Source organism: Lithobates pipiens, unplaced genomic scaffold (assembly GCF_037356315.1).
Source record: "Lithobates pipiens isolate NorthernLeopardFrog02 unplaced genomic scaffold, aLitPip1_a1.2 Scaffold_30, whole genome shotgun sequence".
Lineage (NCBI taxonomy): Eukaryota > Metazoa > Chordata > Amphibia > Anura > Ranidae > Lithobates > Lithobates pipiens.
In genome coordinates, this window is record NW_027507791.1 from 94,370,580 (window position 1) to 94,392,612 (window position 22,033).

Consider the following 22,033-nt stretch of genomic DNA (forward strand, 5'->3'; position numbering starts at 1 on the left):
ATAAAGTGAAAAAAGTCCAATCTAAGAAAAGTTCATAGGTGAATCCAAATAACGGACGTAAGTGTTCTTAAATGACAGCACCACAGTGGTTCAACACTTTCCAAGGCGCGTGAAATACCCGTCACCATATGTTGAATGCGCTTACCAGAAAATATATGGAATGAAGCATATACAAATGATAAGTGGATGACATCCAGGTTAACCTTCCTCAGCTGGGTCAGCACTCCATCTCTTAGCGGTATTTCCAAGATAGTAGTCTGTTCAGTGGTCTCGATATGAAGCACTCAGAGGCCCACAGAAAAGAAAGGGACTGACATAGCGTAATAACGTAGGAACAGTTTAATAAATAAAAGTAATGCACTTACAAGTATGTAGATAAAACACAGCATATAGGAGCAATGTAAAAAGCCGGCCGGCAAACAGGAGCCCGTCCTCCTCTCCTACAACGTGGTGGCGTCACTGCGTGCCTTCCCAGACGCGTTTCGTCATACCTGACGTTGTCAATGGGGAACGGGCAGCGCAGTGACGCTCCGCCTAATGAAGCTAACGAAGGGAACCAAGCCTCGTGTTGAGATACGAGGCTCAGTAACGCTCCGCCTAATAGAACTAACGAAGGGAACCAAGCCTCGTTCTGAGATGCAAGACTTAGTCAACATACGCCATTACGGAAAATGGCACATAACCCCAATACGAGCGCTGTCTATCCAGAATTGAAATATTATAGCAACCCGTAACGAACACACTTAACATCTGTTAAATAGAACATCATAGATGAAAATCACATCCAACAGATATATTGTGTGTTTAAAAAAAAAAAGGAACATTAAAATAATGCATATATGTGCTCGTGTGACACAAATAGAAAGTTGGCAATATATAAATCGCATAACACTTCATAATCGCATATCACTACGTGATACACGAACGAAAAATCAGTTAAATCGTGAAACAAAGGAATTACATCCAGTCCTTCTAACGGGATTGGCGCGAAAAAAACGTCTGCATATATGGTGTCGTACGCCTAATAGTATGCTGACAGTATAAAGAAATCGCATACCCTTCGCAATACACGAAAGAAATAGAAAATTAAAGGGGAATAAGTAGATAAAAAAGGATTATTGGAGAAAATTATTTCACACAAATCCATGGGTATAGTGTTTATCTAGATGGAAAGGACAAATAAAATAGATGTTAATAAAAAAATATGGAGTGGTCAATGTGCATAGATCCAACCATAAATAATATGAGTTGCACATGGGCCAAACCCCATAACAACATAAAAATAAAAATAAAAATAGCCTAATCTGTACGATCAATAGATCGTCCATAATAAAAGGATCCATATATAAAAAATAAATAAAAATAAAAATAATAATAATACATATACCTAAAGTGTATATCCAGAAATGGCGCGCATATCTAAAATGCATGGACCAGTCTAGCATCTCACAACAGGCAAGGCCAAAAGGGTATTGTATATATAAAACTAGTATAACATTCGAAGTGCAAAAAATACATAAATTAAATGTATAAAAAATATATGAATACAGAATCAAAACCAAACAGATAAAAAGAGAAGTTTAACTAAGAATTATCAATGAAGGCGTTGACATCGGTGTCAATATTAAGCCCAAAAGGGGTATAAGTTTTGAGACAGTGGACCCAAGACATTTCCAGTTTAGAAATTTCTCTTACTAAAGAGCTACCCCGCCAGTAAGGCTTATATTTGTCAATCCCCAAGAAAAGGGTCTTAGAGGGGTCTTTACTATGAAATTTCAAATAGTGTTTAGACACAGAGTGGTTGGGGAAACCAATGATAATATTGCTTATATGTTCATTGAGTCTCACCTGTAGGGGGTGCTTTGTGCGTCCCACATATTGCAGCCCACAAGGGCACTGCAACATGTACACCACTCCCACGGTGGCACATGTGATGCATGGTTTGATACTATGGTTTAATCCAGTAGCCGTACTGCGAAAAGTGGTGGTCCGTCTCTGAAGACAAGAATTCAAGGAACAGACCCTACACTTACCACATTTGTAAAATCCTGTGAGCTGGTCAAAAAGTAAGTAAGTAAGCTGAGTAACTGTGGAGATATAGGAGCTGGCAATTAGCCAAAAGCTGAGCTGAGCTCAGAGAAGGAAGGGCTGAGCCCAAGCCTGACACCTGATCGGGCAAAGCTTTAATTGCTTCAGCCAATCAGGGCTTCCAATGTCCTGTGCTGTGGTGCATTGTGGTCATTCAGCGGGCCGAATAAGCGGTCAAACGCCCCGAATAATTTGGGTGTTCATTGAACAGGTGAACAGCCAATGTTCACCCAACTCTATGGTCCATCAACATCTGGGAACCAAATAGAAGGATGATGCAGAGTTTTATCGTTAAAGGGAGATACACCTGTCCCTCCACTGTTGTTTTAATGTGGGCCTTACATCCAAAGTGTTGAACTGTCAAGCTATTGAATGGTTACCACCATTTTTCTTCAGGCTCCTCCACTTGTATCAAAGTAATTGGGAGGACACAAATTCAGCCAGTCATCAGTGTTTAGCTGAAGTCATGTTGCCAGATTTACATTACCCCAATGGAGAGACTCTTCTGTTATGTTCCAGTTTATACTAGTTATTTTTCCAAGTGGGAGCTGATGGTGAACTCTTTGCGTCAACAAGAAAACTTAAATCCCCTTACTTCAAAACCCCTTCCTTCCCACCCTTGCAACTTAGGGAGAGGGTACTTCAACTCTGTGTGGATGTCCAGTTGAAGTAAAGTTCGAGTGAGTTACGGTTATGGCAATGGGCAGCTGCTCATCAAGTTCTCAAGTTTTGAACTACAACTTAAAGGGGACAATCCCCTCATCCGCTCATCTTAAATCTGACCCTTGAACCAAAGGAACCAAAGGAAAAAGTACTATGACTCATGCTCTAACATGTCAAGCTGAAGTGAGTTTGGGTGAGTCGTTGTTGTTGGCACAGGCACTGGCTTAACACAATAAGGAGAAGCTTCTTTGTTTTAATTCTTACATGCAGGAGCTGAACTGTTGCCCAACGTAGGGGGGAGATCCTAGCTAATTCCCAGGAGATATCATTCTGAGCTGTTGCTTTGTTGGCGGGTTATGGCTCATTGAAAGAGACTCTTGCAAGCAAGGCATTACTTTCTAGCCATCCAAGGAAGGATCCCTTGCCAAGTTTTACCTACTGCTCTACATTCAAGAAAAGGAGTTGGTTCTCCTGATCCTGTAGAGGTGGTAGCACTGCAAGTGTCAGTTGAGCTGAACTCTATATCTTTCACTTGGGTTTGTGGACTTTGGCTAGCAGAGCCAGAACTCAAGCATCCTAAAGGACTCTTCTAAATATTCCTGGTTAGGAAGCTCTATGTCATAGCAAGTATTGTTCATAAGCAGATGTCTAGCTAGCTTAGACTAGCTAGGATGTGAGTTTGTTTGTGCTTTGTTTTCCAGGGCTCTGGAGGACTCTACATGGCAAGATTCAGCCTAACTGTATATATGTAGCTTATTTGAAGTAATATTATTACAAATGCTCTTTATGCCCAATAGGGGCCTGGTAGTGTATTTAGGCCACTAGGTAGCTTGATGTTGTGTGTGTATGTATATATAGTAGTATTTGACTGGTATAGTGATTTGTGTGCTTTAGAGTAGATTGTGCACACCTGTATTAGTGTTACACTTAGATATAACAATTGTGATCAGGAAATGTTATGCTTAAATAGCGTGAACTTTTGTAGGATTATAGCTTTGGGGATAGTGCTTCAATACTTATACTATTAAGTAGGCTGTACATATTACTTTGGCAGGCAGCATCCACCTAGTTCTGGGATACCATATATACCTTTCACACCACCATTTTATCTGATATCGGTTACTCCTCACCTTGGAAGACCTATTAGCACTGAAAGTGACTGTGTTTTTTGAATGATAAAGACTGTTGAACTTTGGCTGCAGTACTAACCAATAACTGTAACTATTTGTGTGATTAGATAACATTAGGGATTTAGTAAGGATACGTTGTAAATAAGATTTCTGGATGAGAAATGTATTTTGTTGATATTTCACCCCACCACTTCATTTATTTTTGGCAGGGGGTGCAATTGCTAGTAACCTGCAGGCTTATAGGTTTATTTGCTAGTATTACATATATTGGTAGGGCTCTACCAGATAGGCTGTAAATATATTGTGTATATACTTTATACTTTGTGCTACGAGAAATTTTCTACTGCTAATTTATATTGTAAATAAAGTCTTTAGTGCCAAATATGTGGCATGCCACATGGTGTTTGTTATTTGTTAACCTCCCTTTACCCCTTCCAACTTTGTGGGATACTCCACTTAGCTTTTTATAAACAGTTTTTAAACAGCTTTAAGCTCTGGCCATTGAGGACATGGCTTATTTTTGTCAGGGGGTTAATGTAGCACCCTTCTAGAAAGGTGCTAGGATTAGGAAGATTTGCAGTATCTCATAAAAGTGAGTACGACCCTCACATTTTTGTAAATATTTCATTATATCATTTCATGTGACAACACTGAACAAATGACACTTTGCTACAATGTAAAGTAGTGTACAGTAGTGTACAGCTTGTATAATGGTGTAAATTTGCTGTCCCCTCAAAATCACTCAACAAACAGCCATTAATGTCTAAAGCCCTGACAAGAAAAGTGAGCACACCCCTAAGTAAAAATGTCCAAATTGGGCCCAAGTTATTTTCCCTCCCCGATGTCATGTGACTCGTTAGTGTTACAATGTCCCAGGTGTGAATTGGGAGCAGGTGTGTTAAATGTGGTGTTATTGTTCTCGCTCTCTCATACTGGTCACTGGAAGTTCAACATGGCACCTCATGGCTAAGAACTCTCTGAAGATCTGAAAAAAGGAATTGTTGCTCTACATAAAGATGGCCTAGGCTATAAGATAATTGCCAAGACCCTGAAACTGAGCTGCAGCATGGTGGTCAAGACCATACAGCTGTTTAACAGGACAGGCTCCACTCAGAACAGGCCTCGTCATGGTCGACCAAAGGAGTTGAGTGCACGTGCTCAGCATCATATACAGAGGTATTCTTTGGGAAATAGACGTATGAGTGATGCTAGCATTGCTACAGAGGTTGAAGGGGTGGGGGGTCAGCCTGTCAGTGCTCAGACCATACGTTGCACACTGCATTAAATTAGTCTACATGGCTGTTGTCCCAGAAGGAAGCCTCTTCTAAAGATGGTGCACAAGAAAGCCTGCAAACAGTTTGCTGAAGACAAGCAGAATTATTATTTGGTTCAGATAGTGTCAAGCATGTGTGGCGGCAACCAGATGAGGTGTACAAAGACAAGTGTGTCTTGCTTACAGTCAAGCATGGTGGTGGGAGTGTCATGGTCTGGGGCTGCATGAGTGCTGCCAGAACTGGGGAAATACAGTTCATCGAGGGAACCATGAATGCCAACATGAGCTGTGACATGCTGAAGTAGAGCACTATCCCCTCCCTTCGGAGACTGGGCCGCAGGGCAGTATTCCAACATGATAAATACCCCAAACACACCTCCAAGACAATCACTGCCTTGCTAAAGAAGCTGAGGGTAAAGATGATTGACTGGCTAAGCATGTCTCAAGACCTAAACCTTATTGAGCATCTGTGGGGCATCCTCAAATGGAAGATGGAGGAGAGCAAAGTTTCTAGCATCCACCAGCTCTGTGATGTCGTCATAGAGAGGAAGAGGACTCCAGTGGCAACCTGTCAAGCTATGGTGAACTCCATGCACAAGAGGGTATAATGGTGGCCACTCAAATATTGACACTTTGGGCCCAATTTGAACATTTCACTTAGGGGTGTACTCACTTTTGTTGCCAGAGGTTTAGACATTCATGGCTGTCTGTTGAGTTATTCTGAGGGGACAGCAAATTTACACTGTTATACAAGCTGTGCACTCAATACTTTACATTGTAGCAAAGTGTAATTTCTTCAGTTTTGTCACATGAAAAGATATAATAAAATATTTACAAAAATGTGAGGGGTGTACTCACTTCTGTGAGATGCTGTACATCAATGTGGACAAATACAAGCACGGTATATGGTGTGATCACAAGAAAAGAAGTAGAACACAGTATATTGAGCCAGCACAGTACATCTACCAAGACGTCAATCTGGGGTATAGGATGAAATGCGTTGGGACGTACTGTGCTGGCTCCATATATAGCATTCTACTTCTTTTCTTGTGATCACACCATATACAGTGCCTGTATTTGTCCACATTGATTTTAAGCCCCATAAACACTATCAGATTTTCTGCTGATTTTTGTCTTCAGATTTCCCAAAACCATGTAGTGCAAGGGCCTGCCTGATTGCATACAAATTGAAACTCCTAAGGTTTGACCTTATATTATATTGTTTTGGTAAATCTGAAGGAAAAAGTCAGCAGAAAATCTGATAGTGTGTATGGGGCTTTGGCACTATAATGAGAAAAACCTCAGTGTTTGCATCCTTTAGGTGAGAATGAGAGAGTATCTCATCAAAATGAAATTCGTTGCAGCGGGTAACTAAAAATGTACATGTACCCCAGAGCAGATGAATAAGGAAGGCAATGAGCCCATCACACAAGAAGGAAAGGTGATTTCTAGGGGCATTCTGTGCAAACACCTGCAGGTTGCCATATTGCAAGCAAGGGACAATGGCATTTTGTTTGTTATTTTACATTATAGCATTTGCATATTGAAATGAAGAGGTGTTAAGTAAAATTAGAATGAAAAATATGTTGTATAGCAATATTTTATTGATATTTATAGTCAATCCAAACTGTCATTTCAGATTGTGGTACAATCTGAACCATCTGTTGGCATTTCCTTTTAACCATTTATTGATATATACCCGTGTATGTCCAAATCTGCCCCAATCAGCCACCAACAAACATCTTATTCTTTAGAATTTTTTTTTTCTTTTTATGAGAAATGGCTGTCAGACCAGAGACATTTAAGAGTGGGAACGCAATTTAACCTGTGAAAATTGTTTGTCAGTTTTAGGCGGGTTAATATATATACCGTATTTGCCGGCGTATAAGGCGGCTGGGCATATAAGACGACCCCCTACTTTTCAATTTAAAAAGTTGGTTTTGTGCTGTACTCACTGTATAAGACGACCCCCTTGTGCGGGAATTCCGTATGTTCAGAAACGAAGTTGGCGCCGGGTAACATGCTGTCTCACAGTATACATATAGTATACCGCCCTGAGCCAATCATGGCAAACGATGCATTCTATTATTGCATACATTGCCTGCTCCGATTGGCAGAGGCTGTTACATCATCAGCCTGCGCCTCTGACTCTCACAGCCAATCCGAGCAGGCTGCAGAGGTTGTTACTCCAATCCGAGCAGGCGCTGTATTCATTAATAGAATACATCGCTCGCCGGGATTGGCTCAGCGGTGTATATTGTATGTATACAGTATTACCGCACACTCTGCGAGTATCCGGAGGGTTTAACATCCAGCGGACGGCTGGCATATGATAACCCCAGCTTTATATCCGGCGTATAAGACGACCCCCGCTTTTTGCTCTTTTTTTTACTGTAAAAGGTCGTCTTATACGCCGGCAAATACGGTATGTGTGTGTGTGTGTATATATATATATATATATATATATATATATATATATACACATATACAAATTAAATTATTCTGTTATGAGTGGATGGCAGCAGAATGAATTAAACACTGACTTCATATCTCTTATGCCGCGTACACACGACCGGACTTTTCGAAGGAGCAAAGGTCCGACGGAACAAATCCATCAGACAATTTGATCGTGTGTGGGCTCCATCAGACCTTTGCTGTCAAAAAATCTGATGGGTTTTAGAAATAGAACATGTTTCAAATTTTTTCTCCGGACTCCGCCAGACCCAGTTGCAATTGAGAAATCCGCACGTGTGTATGCTAGTCCGACAGACAAAAAAACAACGCTAGGGCAGCTATTGGCTACTGGCTATGAACTTCCTTATTCTAGTCCGGTCGTACGTCATCACGTTCAAATCCGTCGGACTTTGGTGTGATTGCGTGTGGCCAAGTCCGTTCATTTGGAAAGTCCGCCGGAACTCCGCCGAAAGTCCATCGGGAAGACCGCTGGACCTAGTCCGTTGAAAAGTACGGTTGTGTGTACCTGGCAAAAGGGACTCTGGAGGTGATATAGGTAACCGCTTGGGTGATTCAAGCTGCCAACATCAACTCAGAACACAACTAAAATGTTTCTGTTACGTTTAGAAAACGATCAGTGGGCACTTGTCCAGAAACACTCATATTATTTGCAGTGTACATAAGTGATGTAGCTTGCCATAGAAAAGTTGCAGTGATTCTTTAGACACACTCCCTCACCAATCTCATATACAGAGCATGTAAAATAAAATTGTTCGATGCTCCCCCAGTGGAAGTCTGCATAACATGGCTGCTGATATTTTGCAACAGTAAAGACTTTGCTTATTATCTCTGTGTAGTTTGCAATGAGCCTGAAATGAAAGGATGAGCACAGACGTGTTCCTCCTTCCCCTCCTCAGCCTGTCCACACATACTGCATGGGATTGGATTTACATCAGCAGCTCCTCTTCCTCCTATTTTGTGTCTTCAGATGCACTGCCCTGCTTCCCCTGACAGCTGCAAAAGAGAGAAGAGAGAATTTTTAGCAAGTAAGGCAATTTGGAGTGACATGCAAAGGATCCCTCCCCCTACACAGGCACTGATTAACCAGGAGATGCAATGGGCGCTAGGCAAAAACCCTGAGAATCCGAATTGGGAACAGAGCCCCCAGAAGAGGAGCAGCCAAGCCCGGATTGCACAAGGGGTAAGTGCCAAATCTACACATATGCTGGAGCCAGGGCTGTGTGTGTTGGAGCTCAGCATTACAGCAGATCCCTCTGTTCCCTGTGCTGCCTAGATAATTGCTTGCTTGGAGCTCAGCATTACAGCTGATCCCCTGTGCTGTCTCTATACACCCCCCATTATACGGGCTGACTATGGCATGATCCCCCTGTGCTGCCAATATGCGTGCCATCTATGGCATCAATCCCCTGTGCTGCCGCTATACATGGCTTAGAGATAAGCATTACAGATCTCCCTGTGCTGCCTTTATACGTCCCCACTATACGTACCATCTGTGGCATGATCTCCCTGTGCTGCCCCTATACACCCCCCCCCCCCCCACCACTATGCCTAACATCTATGCTATGGCATGATCCCTGTGCTGCCACTATACACCCCCCCATTATGCATACCATCTATGGCATCACCCCCTGTGCTGCCACTATACACCCCCACTATGCCTACCATCTATGCTGTGGCATCATCCCCCCTATGTTGCCATTATAAACCCCCCACTATGCCTACCATTTATGCTATGGCATGACTGCCCTGTGCTGCCACTATACACCCCCCACTATGCCTACGATCTATGCTATGGCACGATCCTCCTGTGCTGCCACTATACACCCCCCAATATGCCCACCATCTATGCTATGGCATGACCCCCCTGTGCTGCCACTATACACCCTCCACTATGCCCAACATCTATGGCATCACCCCCCCCCCCCCCGCTGCCACTATACACTCCCCACTATGCCTACCATCTATGCTATATGCTATGGCATGATCCCCCTGTGCTGCCACTATACACCCCCCCCCCCCCCCCCACTATACCTACCATCCATGGCATCATCCCCCTGTTCTGCCACTATAAACCCCCACTATGCCTACCATCTATGGCATCACCCCCCTGTGCTGTCACTATACACCCCCCACTATGCCTACCATCTATGGCATCACCCTCTGTGCTGCCACTATACATTACTTGGGTTGGAGCTCAGCATTACAACAGATCTCTCTGTGCTGCCTCTATACCCCCCCCCCCACCATCTGTGGCATGATCAACCTGAGCTGTCACTATAAATCCCCCCACTATGCCTACCATCTATAGCATCACCCCCCTGTGCTGCCATATGTACCACCTATGCCATGATCACCCTGTGCTATGTACTGCCTCTGTTATGATCTTCCTGCGCTTTCTCTATATATCCTCCACTATGTGTATAGGCTATGGCGTGACCCCCTGTACAGATTCATATAATATAATATAATATCATCTATATACCCTCACTATGCGTACCATCTATGGCACGATCACCCTCTACTTCCTCTGTATATGTACCTTCCATGGCATGATCCCCCACTATAGGTACTTTCTCTGACATAATCCCCCCGCACAATCTCTATATATCCTCCACTATGCGTATATAGGCTATGGCGTGATCCCCCAGTACAGAACACCCCCCTCCCCTCTATATTCTCTATCTTTTCCAGGTGAGATGGGGAGATCGCTGCGTGAATGACAATACCCCTGCAAAGTGGGGTCCCCTCTCAGTTTATTTTAACCCTTTCAGTGCCGGTGTTGAGCTCAGAGGGTGCTGCATGCATTATAGGACCAGATGATCCCCGTGTCGCTGCAAAGGGTTAATAAGGTATTTCCCTTCATATCTAGCGTTACTGATTTAATTAGTACAACCCTGGGCGGTGTGCAATGCACACATCCGAATGTGAGAGTCAGCCTGGATTAACTCTGTCCTGGCTACGGCCATTGCAACCCACCCCAGGGGCTGCTGGTCGCCAGGGAACGTGCCTCCCTGGGTTTAGGATGATCTGTGTGACATGGATGTGACATGGGAGAGGGAAGCCAATGAACTCCTGCAGATCTGACCATCGGTCATGTCTGTTGGGTTAACTCTTTACTAGAACACCCTTAATGTGCCTTGCACAGCTGTTCATGGATGTGAAGAATTGATCGTTAGATGCCTCCTAGCTAATGATCAACTCCCTGTGGGTCATCCCTGGTACAGGGAAGCCCACTGAACTCATGCACAGCTGCCCATCGGTCATATCTGCCAGGTTAACCCTTCCCAGGAGCATCCTTAGAATTGGGCTTACTCAGCTGTTCATGGACTGTGTGAATTAACCATTTAAACTGTGTCCTAGTTAGGGCGATCCCTGGATGCTACTGTGAAAGGAGAACCATATGAACTCCCGCAGAACTGTCTAATGGTCATTATGTTAACCCTTCACCAGAGTGTCCTTAGAATGGAGTTTGCTCAGCTGGTCATGAATTAACCCTTTAAACTGTGCCCTTGTTGAAAATGCACCCCCCCCTCTTTTTGGGGTGATCCCTGGAGATGGCTTTTACAAGGGAGAAGGTAACCCACTGAACTCCTGCAAAGCTGTCCATTGGTCATCTGTGTTACATTGGTTAGGTTAACCCATTCTTAGAAGTTGGCTAACCTAGCTGTTCATGGAAGTTGTAAATTAACCATTTGAACGCTGTCCTAGTTAAAAGATAACCTGTTTTAGGGGGATTTCTGGGTGCTACTGGGAAGGAGGTCGGTGTGAACCCCAGCAGAACTTTCCATTGGCTACTATGGGGGAGATTTACTAAACCTGGTGCACACAGAATCTGGTACAACTGTGCCTAGTAACCAATTAATCAGCTTTTAGGTTTTATTGCCAAAGCCTAATTGAACAAGCTGAAGTTAGTAGCTGATTGGTTACTATGCACAGCTGCACCAGATTGTTTGTGCACAAGTTTCAAATGTACCCCTATATCAGTGATGGCGAATCTTGGCACCCCAGATGTTTTAGAACTACATTTCCCATGATGCTCAACTACACTGCAGAGTGCATGAGCATCATGGGAAATGTAGTTCCAAAACATCTGGGGTGCCAAGGTTCGCCATCACTGCCCTATATGAACCTTAAACTAGAGTGTCCATAGGACTGAGTTTGTGCAGCTGTTCATGAATTAACCCTTTAAACTGTGTCCTAGTTAACAGTTCATTCCCCTCTTTTTGGGCTGATCCCTGAGGATGGCTGTTACAGGGGAGAAGATAACCCACCAAACTCCTGCAAAGCAGTCTGTTGGTCATCTGTGTTATTTTGGTTAGGTTAACCCTTTACTAGGGCATTCTTAGAACTTGGCTAACCTAGCTGTTCATGGAAATTGTAAATGAACCCTTTGGATGTTGTTCTAGTCCTGCTGTTTTAGAGTGATCCATTGGGGATGGCTGTTATTGGGAGGCAGGGGGACCATATAAACTCCTGCAGAACCGTGCTTTTGTCACTATGGGGGTTATTTACGAAAGGCAAATCCACTTTGCACTGAAAGTGCACTTGGAAGTGCAGTCGCTGTACATCTGAGGGGTAGATCTGAAATGAGTGGAAGCTCTGTTGATTTTATCATCCAATCATGTGCAAGCTAAAATGCATTTTTTTTCATTTCCTTGCATGTCCCCCTTGGATCTACAGCGACTTTACTTCCAAGTGCACTTCCAGTGCAAAGTGGATTTTCCCTTAGTAAATAACCCCCTATGTGTCAGGTTAACCCTTTCCTAGAGTGTCCTTAGAACAGGCTTGCTCGGCTGTTCATGGGAATATAAATGAACCCATAATTAGCTGGTTGGTTTGGCTAGATATAACACATGCACTGGAATGTGAGGCAGCAAACACACTCACTTTACTGTACTGTTTGACATGTTGACTGGGCATTACCCCTTTCTATATACAACCTGACTAGTTGCTGATGCCTGCTTATGAATAAATTGCATAATGCGTATGTGTGGCAGCTATAGCAAGCTCTGATCCATTTATTTGATTGACATATCTCAGTACTGGTGAAAATACACATAGTAATACATCCTCTAGCCAGCTTCCAGAAACTTGTGGGTGTATGTTTTAAGCTACTTTTTGAAATAACTATGCATTGCCTTGTGTGATGACATGCATGAATAATGTAGGTCAGACAGTTACTTACTGCGCTTCCATGTAGGTGGTATATTGCCAACCCTCTATGTAGGCTGCATTGTACAACTAAAAACATATATAGCAAACGGTTTCTAGTGCAGAGCTGTGTGTATAGAGGATGGGATTTGTACCGGGGGCTGTAATTATCTCTCCCAGAACATTATCTGTAGAATTCAGATTTTATTTTAATCCATTTAATCTCAATCTGCCCTTGGGCAATGGGTTTTGGTTTATCTGAGTTTTGTTTAATCTTGGTAAAGGTGGCAAGGACCCAGACATAGAGGGATGGACATCCTTGCAGCATTGGTATTTCCCATGCATTAGCTAGCAGAACATGCTGTGCAATCAGGCCCCAGAAAACTGTAGCAGCTGGGATTTTCCTGTGCTGTCTGTGTCACAAGGCCTAACAACAGGATTGCAGTTTGGTATTTTTAGCACAGTGTTAATGTGCACGGGAGTAAATATTTTTGTGACCTGTAGGTATATGTATAGATGTTTATAAATTAAAAGTAACAGTACTATTGACTTCCTTTTTTTTTGTAAATGTTATTTTTCAATATTATACACTTGATCTCTGCCATCAAGGTTTGCTGCAATTGATTTGTATCAGGTTTGTTCATTCAAGCAAAGTGTTATGTGTAGTAACCCATAGCAAGCTGTCAATTCCCCCTTCACTAATCTCACAGGAGTAAGCTGAAATGTGATTGGTTGTTATGGGTTACTGTGCTTTGTATAGCACCGTTTGGTCGTTGTACAATTTTTTTAAATAAGCCTAATACATGAGAAGTTTGAGCACTCATCTGTTTAATAGGGGGGTATTACATTTTGCACTGTATGTGCTCTGTTGTGCTGTGTGTTAAACGGTCAGTGGATGTGGTTGAGCAGTCCCATTATTTTATGCAGTTTGCCTGCTAAACATGGATGCAAATCTCTGTATTTTTGGTCAGATGGTTTTGCATGAAATGCATATCATAGCCTTTATGTATGCAACACTAATACCCCGTACACATGGTCGGATTTTTCGATGGAAAATGTTTGCTGGGAGCTTTTTGCTGGAAAGTCCAACTGTGTGTAGGCTCCATCGGAATTTCCGACACATAAAATTTGAGATCTGGATCTCAAATTTTCTGATAACACAATCCGTTGTCGGAAATTCTGATCGTGTGTACCCAATTCCGATGTACAAAGTTCAAAGTTCAACGCATGCTCGGAATCAAGCAGAAGAGCCGCACTGGCTATTGAACTTAATTTTTCTCGGCTCATGGTACCTCACCGCGTTCTTGACGTTCAAAATTTCCGGCCAACTTTGTGTGACCGTAGGGGTTATTTACAAAAGACAAATCCACTTTGCATTGAAAGTACACTTGGAAGTGCAGTCGCTGTAAACCTAAGGCAGTGATGGCGAACCTTGCCACTCCAGATGTTTTGGAACTACATTTCCCATGATGCTCATGCACTCTGCAGTGTAGTGGAGCGTCATGGGAAATGTAGTTCCAAAACATCTGGGGTGCCAAGGTTCGCCATCACTGACCTAAGGGGTAGATCTGAAATGAGGGGAAGCTCTGCTGATTTTATCATCCAATCACGTTCAAGCTAAAATGCTGTTTTTTATTTTCCTTGCATGTCCTCCTCGGATCTACAGCGACTTTACTTCCAAGTGCACTTGCAGTGCAAAGTGGATTTTCCTTTAGTAAATAACCCCCCATGTGTGTGCAAGACAAGTTTGAGCCAACATCTGTCGGAAAAAGTCCATGGATTTTGTTTTCGGAATGTCCGATAAAATGTCCGATCGTGTGTATGGGGCATTAAAGGGTAACTCCACTTTTGTGGAAAAAATGTGCAAATAAAAAAAATAATAATATAGCGTATACAAGTCATATTGTAATTGAATGTTATGAAAAATGACCTTTCCTTTTCAATCTGCAGCCGCTGTAATGTTCTGTAAAATGCAATGCAATATGGTTACCTGGAGGTTCTCGGTATACAGAATGTGTACAGGGCGCCCCTCAGAAACATAATTTCCTGCTTGTGTGATTGGCTCACTGATTTTCCCAGAAGTCTGCACTAAGATACAAATCAGATTTCAGGCATCCCCTGTAACAAAAATTCAATTTTTGGTGAGATGCTCCCAGTAGAAAATCATGTCTAAAGGGATGCAGACCCACCAGCTTTCCTCATTAGAGCTCTGCAGGTGATTAATAATTATAAAACCACTCCCATTAGATTCACTATCCACATGGATGCAGACAAACACACAGGGATTTCTTCAAAATAACAAAAAGAAGTTTGTTTAAGTCCATGCAATGTACATAGATCACAAAAAAATTTCTTTCTCCCTTTGCACACACATGCTAAGAAAATCCTCTCTTGGGTAAACAAGCCCCGTGTAGCAGGAGGGTCTATTGGAATGGATTCTTTAGGTAGCATTCTGGTGGTGGCAGTGATGAAACTTCCTGAAGTCTGCTAAATACCTGTAGTGATGGACGAACGTTTCGCCCGGCGGTCGTTTCGCGGCGAATTTCCGACATTCGCGGTCCGCACGTTCGAACGCCTTTTTCCGTCGTTCGCCGCGGCGGACTTACGTGTTTAATGTATACAAGAACTTTAACCTTTGGTGACACGTTTATCATGTGATACAGGACAGCCAATTGAGACATGACAGCACATGGACACTTGGACATTCCCCCTAACCTATAAATACACCCGATCCGGTGGCCATTTTACATTCTTTCTTCTGTTACGATAGGGACAGGTTCCTGTGTGGAGTAGGGAGAGATAAACCACTAGCTATTTGGTACACAAAAGTTCTTTTCAGGACTGGTATAGGTGTTAGGTGTTGATAGGTTTGCTGTGCTGCTGATTCTTGCAGCAGCCTGAGTGTCTTTTGTTAGTTTAGAGAAAGGGAAAGGACGGTGTATGCTACAGGGACAGCCAGATTAGTCTTTCATCATCATCATCATCATCATCATCATCATTAGCTGTTACTATCAAGGTCCACAAAAGAGCTGTTCCAGTAACCACTAATCGTTCTCTTTTTTTGCCAATTTGTATAGGGACAGGAAGGAAGCAGTGTTGTCAGGCAGTGAGGGTAATTTTAAAGACTTGCTGTTATTATTAGTTCCACAAAGGTTCTTTTCAGGACTGGTATCAGTGGTACAGTAATAGGCTTGTACATGTATAATATTCTTTCTTCCAAATATAGAAAGGATATTATACTTGACTGCTGCCCTTCTGCTGCAGTCTGCTAAACATTCACAACTCACTTGTTCCACAAAAGTTCTTATAAGGACTGGTAACTTGGTATAGGGTGCTACGGTACATAGGCTTGAGTGCGGTACAGTCTGCTGTTCTGTAAGGACCGCTATCGGTCCACAATAGATAGGGTTGACGTGCACCACTGCTGACCGCTGCCCTATACTGCAGCAGTCCTTCAGCGGTATAGGGACTGACGTACAGTCTGCTCACTTCCTTGACCCAAAAAAGCACACCGTACTATATGCCCCTACCCTCCTCTTTGAAGAGGTTGAGCGGTGTCATATTTCTACTGGGGCTGCTTATGATATCCCTGTGCTGTGCTGACTTCCTCCTGGGGGTTCTTATTATGAAGGGATCACACTATCCCTGTGCTGTGCTGACTTCCTCCTGGGGGTTCTTATTATGAGGGGATCACACCATCCCTGTGCTGTGCTGACTTCCTCCTGGGGCTGCTTACGGTGCTGCTGTCAGTGCTGTATGTCACGGTGCTGCTGTCAGCGCTGTATGTCACGGTGCTGCTGTCAGCGCTGTATGTCACGGTGCTGCTGTCAGCGCTGTATGTCACGGTGCTGCTGTCAGCGCTGTATGTCACGGTGCTGCTGTCAGCGCTGTATGTCACGGTGCTGCTGTCAGCGCTGTATGTCACGGTGCTGCTGTCAGCGCTGTATGTCACGGTGCTGCTGTCAGTGCTCTGTATTACGGTGCTGCTGTCAGATGCCTCTATCACGGTGCATGTGTCATTCCGGTATGTCACGCTGCTGGTGATCATCTCCTGCACCCTCTTCTTTGCCTACCCTGGTCCCTGACCTTCCCTCTCCTCCATTGCCTTCATTAGCTCCATAGTCCTGAATTGTTAGAACAATTTCCCAAATAAAATAAAAATGCTTGTAGTTATCGATCCCAAATTCACCTCATACATGTATTATGTCATTGTCCAGATGGTGGGACTACGTTTTACCCCCTAATAATTACCACGTGGCCGCAAATTCGACATGAAGGTTTGCAAAGTTCGCCTCCCATTGAAGTCAATGGGGCCCGCGGCGAACGTTCGGTTTCGCGAACGTTTGGGTCCGTTCGCATTTCGCTTTCGCGAAACGTCCCGTCGGAAGTTCGTCCATCACTAAATACCTGTTAAAAACTACCTTTAGCTCCTCCAATAATATTTGTATTCAGCAAAAACAGGCTAGATCTTTAGAGGCTGCTTATGAACTTGAGCAAAAAAAAAATATATATATATATAATATATATATAGTGAAATTGTTAAGTGTATATAACTGCTTTCTGAAGCTAATGCGCCTTAAATTTGCATTTAGAAGTGAAGATTGACCAATATCCAACTCCAGCTTTTGATATACTTGACATTGTTTGTTTGGGCCATCTTGGCCTCAATGGCCTATAGGGGTTATTTACTAAAACTGGAGCATGCAAAATCTGGTGCAGCTCTGCACAGAGACCAATCAGCTTCCAGGTTATATTGCCACTGTTTAACTGAATAAGCTGAAATTAGAAGCTGATTGGCTACCATGCACAGCTGCACCAGATTCTGAGTGCACCAGTTTTATTAAATCTCCCCCAGTGTTTCTCACTAACATGTGAGGCCGCTGGATGTGCTGTATAAACTGTATGTAGCTGAGGCTCCATACAACATACCGCTCTGTGTTCCGGGTTGGAGCCGAGACTTTTTGTCTCATACCCAGAACACAGTAGAGTCTATATCAGTGTTTCTCAACTCTAGTCCTCAAGGCGTCCCAACAGGTCATGTTTTCAGGATTTCCGTCAGATGAAACGGCTGTGGTAAATTCTAAGGCCGCGTACACACGGGCGGACTGTTCGCCCGACTTTGTCCGCTGAACAGTGTTTGGGCGGACAGTCCGCTCGTGTGTGGGCTTTCAGCGGACAGTTTCAGCGGACAGTTTGACGGACAAGGTTTTTCGGAATTTCCGAAAAACTGTCCGCTGAAACCTTGTTTCAGCGAACAGTCCCCTCGTGTGTAGGCTTGTTCGTCAAACAAAGTTGCGCGCATGCTCAGAAAGGATTTTCACGCCGAAAGTTATAATGCAGTGTATAGGACGTCGTATTTTTCGTCCCGTCGTACGTGCCGTTCACGTCATCGCGCACGGTTTCAGCAAACTGTTCGTTCGTCGTGTGTGGCCATGTCCGTCCATGCTAATTTTGAGCGGACTGTTTGCCGAAACTGTTTGACGGACAAAGTTGGGCGAACAGTCCCCGCGTGTGTACGCGGCCTAAGGCAGTGAAACTGATCAAATTGACTGTGAAAAACAATGGAAAACCTGAAAACATGACCTGTTGGTGCACCTTGAGGACTGGCGTTGAGAAATACTGGTCTATATAATCATCGCTCAGTCATTCAGAGAAAGCAATGTATTCTAGCAATGAATACAAAGCTTCCAGAGAGTCAGAGAGGTGGGCTGATGATGTCACAACCTCTGACAGCCAATCAGAGGAAGCTTTGTATTCATTGCTCGAATACATCGCTTTCTCTGAATGGCTGAGCACAGGTCAGATACTCTACTGTGTTCCTGGTATGAGACTGGAAGTCTTGGCTACAATCCAGAATGTGGGAGGTTATTTACTAAAGGCACGTGCACTTGGAAGTGCAGTCTCTGCAGATCTAAGGGAGACATGCAAGGTAAATAAAAAACAGCATTTTCGTTTACACGTGATTGGATGATAAAATCAGCAGAGATTCCCCTAATTTCAGATCTTCCTCTCAGATCTACAGCGGCTGCATTTCCAAGTGCACTAGTAGTGCAGAGTGGATTTGCCTTTAGTAAATCAACCCCACAGTGCGCTATGCTGTATGTAACCTCTGCTACATTCAGTTTATACAAAACATCCAGCGGCCAGTTTGAATTCAGCAGGAACCAACTGAAATTCAAACTGTGTATGGCCAGACTTAAGGCTAGGTTCACATACAGTATATATAATATGGGTGCAGGAATGAGTGTAAATTGCATGCATTCCTGCACCTGCAGGCAAACCATGCTGCTATTTAGCAGACCTGCAGGACTGCCATCAATTCTTATTGGAACCGCCACACATCTGAGAAAACAGCAAAAAGCACCATGTGATTTCCATGTGGCTGCGATTTTAGAAAGGTGCAGGGATCTTAAATGGGTGCTGTGCCGCACAGACATGATCTCATTGGTGTGAACTTGGCTTAACCCCCCCATTTACACCTGAGCATTTTGCTATCTTGTTTTCACACATTTCCCTACAACATTCATCATTATCACATTCACATGATGTCTGGTCATCTACTTTTGTAGAAAATTAGCAACTAAACCCCATCTCCAACTCTAACCACTGTCACCAGAAAATCTGAGGAGTCTTGCATGCAGAGGTTGGCAGCCTGGCTTCACTTTATGCTGGGAAAAAAGGGAAGATGGTAATGCCAAGTGGGGCAATAATTGGAGCTCTGGAGATGGACTTCAGCAGAGTTTTCTGTTGACTGCTTCCATACCAGTGAGTTGTCTATGAATTAAATTACTCAAGTTTCGCTGCACTTTTTTTTGTAATTATTGGCAAAATAAAGGGTTATTTTGAATTCCACCTACAGCTGATATATCAGTTTTGGGCTAGCTTGCAAGTTGATTTATCTGTAAGCTGGCACTCAGGTACAGTGGTAGAAAATTCAGATCCACCAAGTTGTCATGGCCTTTATAAAACCTAGTAACTGCATCTTTATTCCCCAGTGCATTCTCCATTATGCAGCAAGGCATGATTGCCGAGTTCATCTACAAGAGGATGAGACCTTGGTTAGCCACCACAGGGAACTTTTGCCTTTGGAGGCTCCAGGAAATATAGGAAGATGTAAGGAATCAAATTTACATGTGCTCCTAAATCTTCAGTGGTTTTTAGTCTTTGGTTCAGTCACCAGTATTAACATACAGAATAACATTTCATTTTCTTGGTGGGTGAACTCATTTTATGGGTTGATTCATTACTGACAACAATTCATCCTGCAATTTCAGTTCTTTGGTAGGCATGGATTTGTCAATTTTGAGGGCAGTTTTGGAGTTTTCCATCAGCATTTAAAAATATCAAATTGGTTAATTTATAAAACTGCTGCAGTAACAGGGGAAGGACATTTGTGAAGGATTATCATAATAATTTGACAACTGGAAATGGAATTGTGTCCTATAATTATGATTGAAAGCTGATGATATGCTAAGCTGTGTTTAGTTTGTACTTGCTGACATTGACATAGGGGTTGAGTTTCTGGAGGCAAATAGACTGTGCACTTTACAAGGGCAGTTGCACCCGTGTTTCCCAGAGCTTAGTCAGGGCTGGTTCAAGGATTTTTGGCACCCTAGGCGAAACCCAATTTTTTGCCCCTGACTCCACCCCCTTTGCCCTGCCCTTGTAACATGTGACCTACCTGACCCATACACTGGCTCACTCACCCGACACATACACCGACCTACCTACCCAACACATACGCTGACCTACCTATCTGACACATACACTGGCTCACCTACCTGACCCATACACTGACCTACCTGACACATACTCTGACCTACTTACCTCACACATACACTGACCTGCCTACCTGACACATACACTGACCTGCCTACCTGACACATACACTGACCTACCTGCCTGATACACTGTCCCACCTACCTGACACATACCCTGGCTCACCTACCTGATAAATACAGTGACCTACCTACCTGACACATACACTGACCTAGCTGCCTGACACATACACTGGGCCACCTACCTGAGACTTACACTGACCTTCTTACCTGATACATATACTGACCCCCACCTACCAGATGCATACACTGACCCCCACCTACCTTCTGCATACACTGACCCCACCTACCTGATGCATACACTGACCCCCACCTACCTGATACATACACTGACCCCCACCTACCTGATACATACACTGACCCCCACCTACCGGATGCATACACTGACCCCACCTACCGGATGCATACACTGACCCCACCTACCTGATGCATACACTGACCCCACCTACCTGATGCATACACTGACCCCACCTACCTGATGCATACACTGACCCCACCTACCTGATGCATACACTGACCCCACCTACCTGATGCATACACTGACCCCACCTACCTGATGCATACACTGACCCCACCTACCTGATGCATACACTGGCTCCTCCTACCTGATGCATACACTGGCCCCTCCTACCTGATACATACACTGACCCCCCACCTACCTGACACACACACTGACCTACCTGACTCCTATTTCCTGCATTACTCACCCCCCCATCCCCCATGCATCGACCATCACATCCGAGCTCTCCTCACCGCTGGACGGGCAGTATTGATTAGGTGTTCCCTGCCAGCGCCGACATTCAGCTGCTCAATAGTGTCTCCCCTGGCCAGGAGGTCAGCTAACAGACGCCGCACCTCTCAATGCTCCTATCTCCACTGAGCCCTGCCCCTCCACTGCACCTGCACTCACACAGCGTCGCACCAGAAGGACATGCTGGAGCAAAGGAGTCCCGGAGCAGCGCTGTGTGAGGGAATGTGACAGTGGGCACTCAGCGGGACATTTAGTGGCACACAGTGGATGTTTTCCTGGGACAGCCGGCCCGGCACTGAACAGGGGCGAGCTCACACACGCCTAGAGCTTCACTGAGACAGCTGCGCCCTAGGCGGCTGCCTACTTCCCCTAGTGGTAGCACTGGCCCTGAGCTTGGTGTATGTCAGGGGTGTCCCACCCATGGCCCGTGACAAGAACAGAAGCCACAGCAGCAAGCACGCATGGAGGGATGCAGGGGATGCTGTGCATATCTACTCGCATAGAAGCCACGGCAGCACAGAGAAGGCAGGAATTAGCACAGCTATATGGATGCCGGGGGCGCTGTTTTTTGGAAAAGCATTGGCAACAGCTAAAGTGGGGATTCTGCATAGAGCCAGGCAAGCAAATTCCACCTGGCTGTATGGGGGGGGGGGGGGGGGCTGTT

The 22,033-nt window shown here is 44.2% G+C and overlaps 1 protein-coding gene across 5 annotated transcripts in view; it reads left to right on the plus strand.

The window, feature by feature from the left end:
- The first annotated feature begins 8,457 nt into the window (after positions 1-8,457).
- Positions 8,458-22,033, plus strand: part of SLC8A3 (solute carrier family 8 member A3) — a 467,511-nt gene continuing 453,935 nt past the window's right edge. For 4 of the 5 annotated variants that reach the window (XM_077464628.1, XM_077464627.1, XM_077464630.1 and 1 more), the window contains exon 1: positions 8,459-8,809. The gene's annotated coding sequence lies outside the window, so the exon portion shown is untranslated. Of the gene's footprint in view, positions 8,810-22,033 lie in introns of all 5 variants that reach the window. The other variant, XM_077464631.1, reaches the window with a different exon arrangement.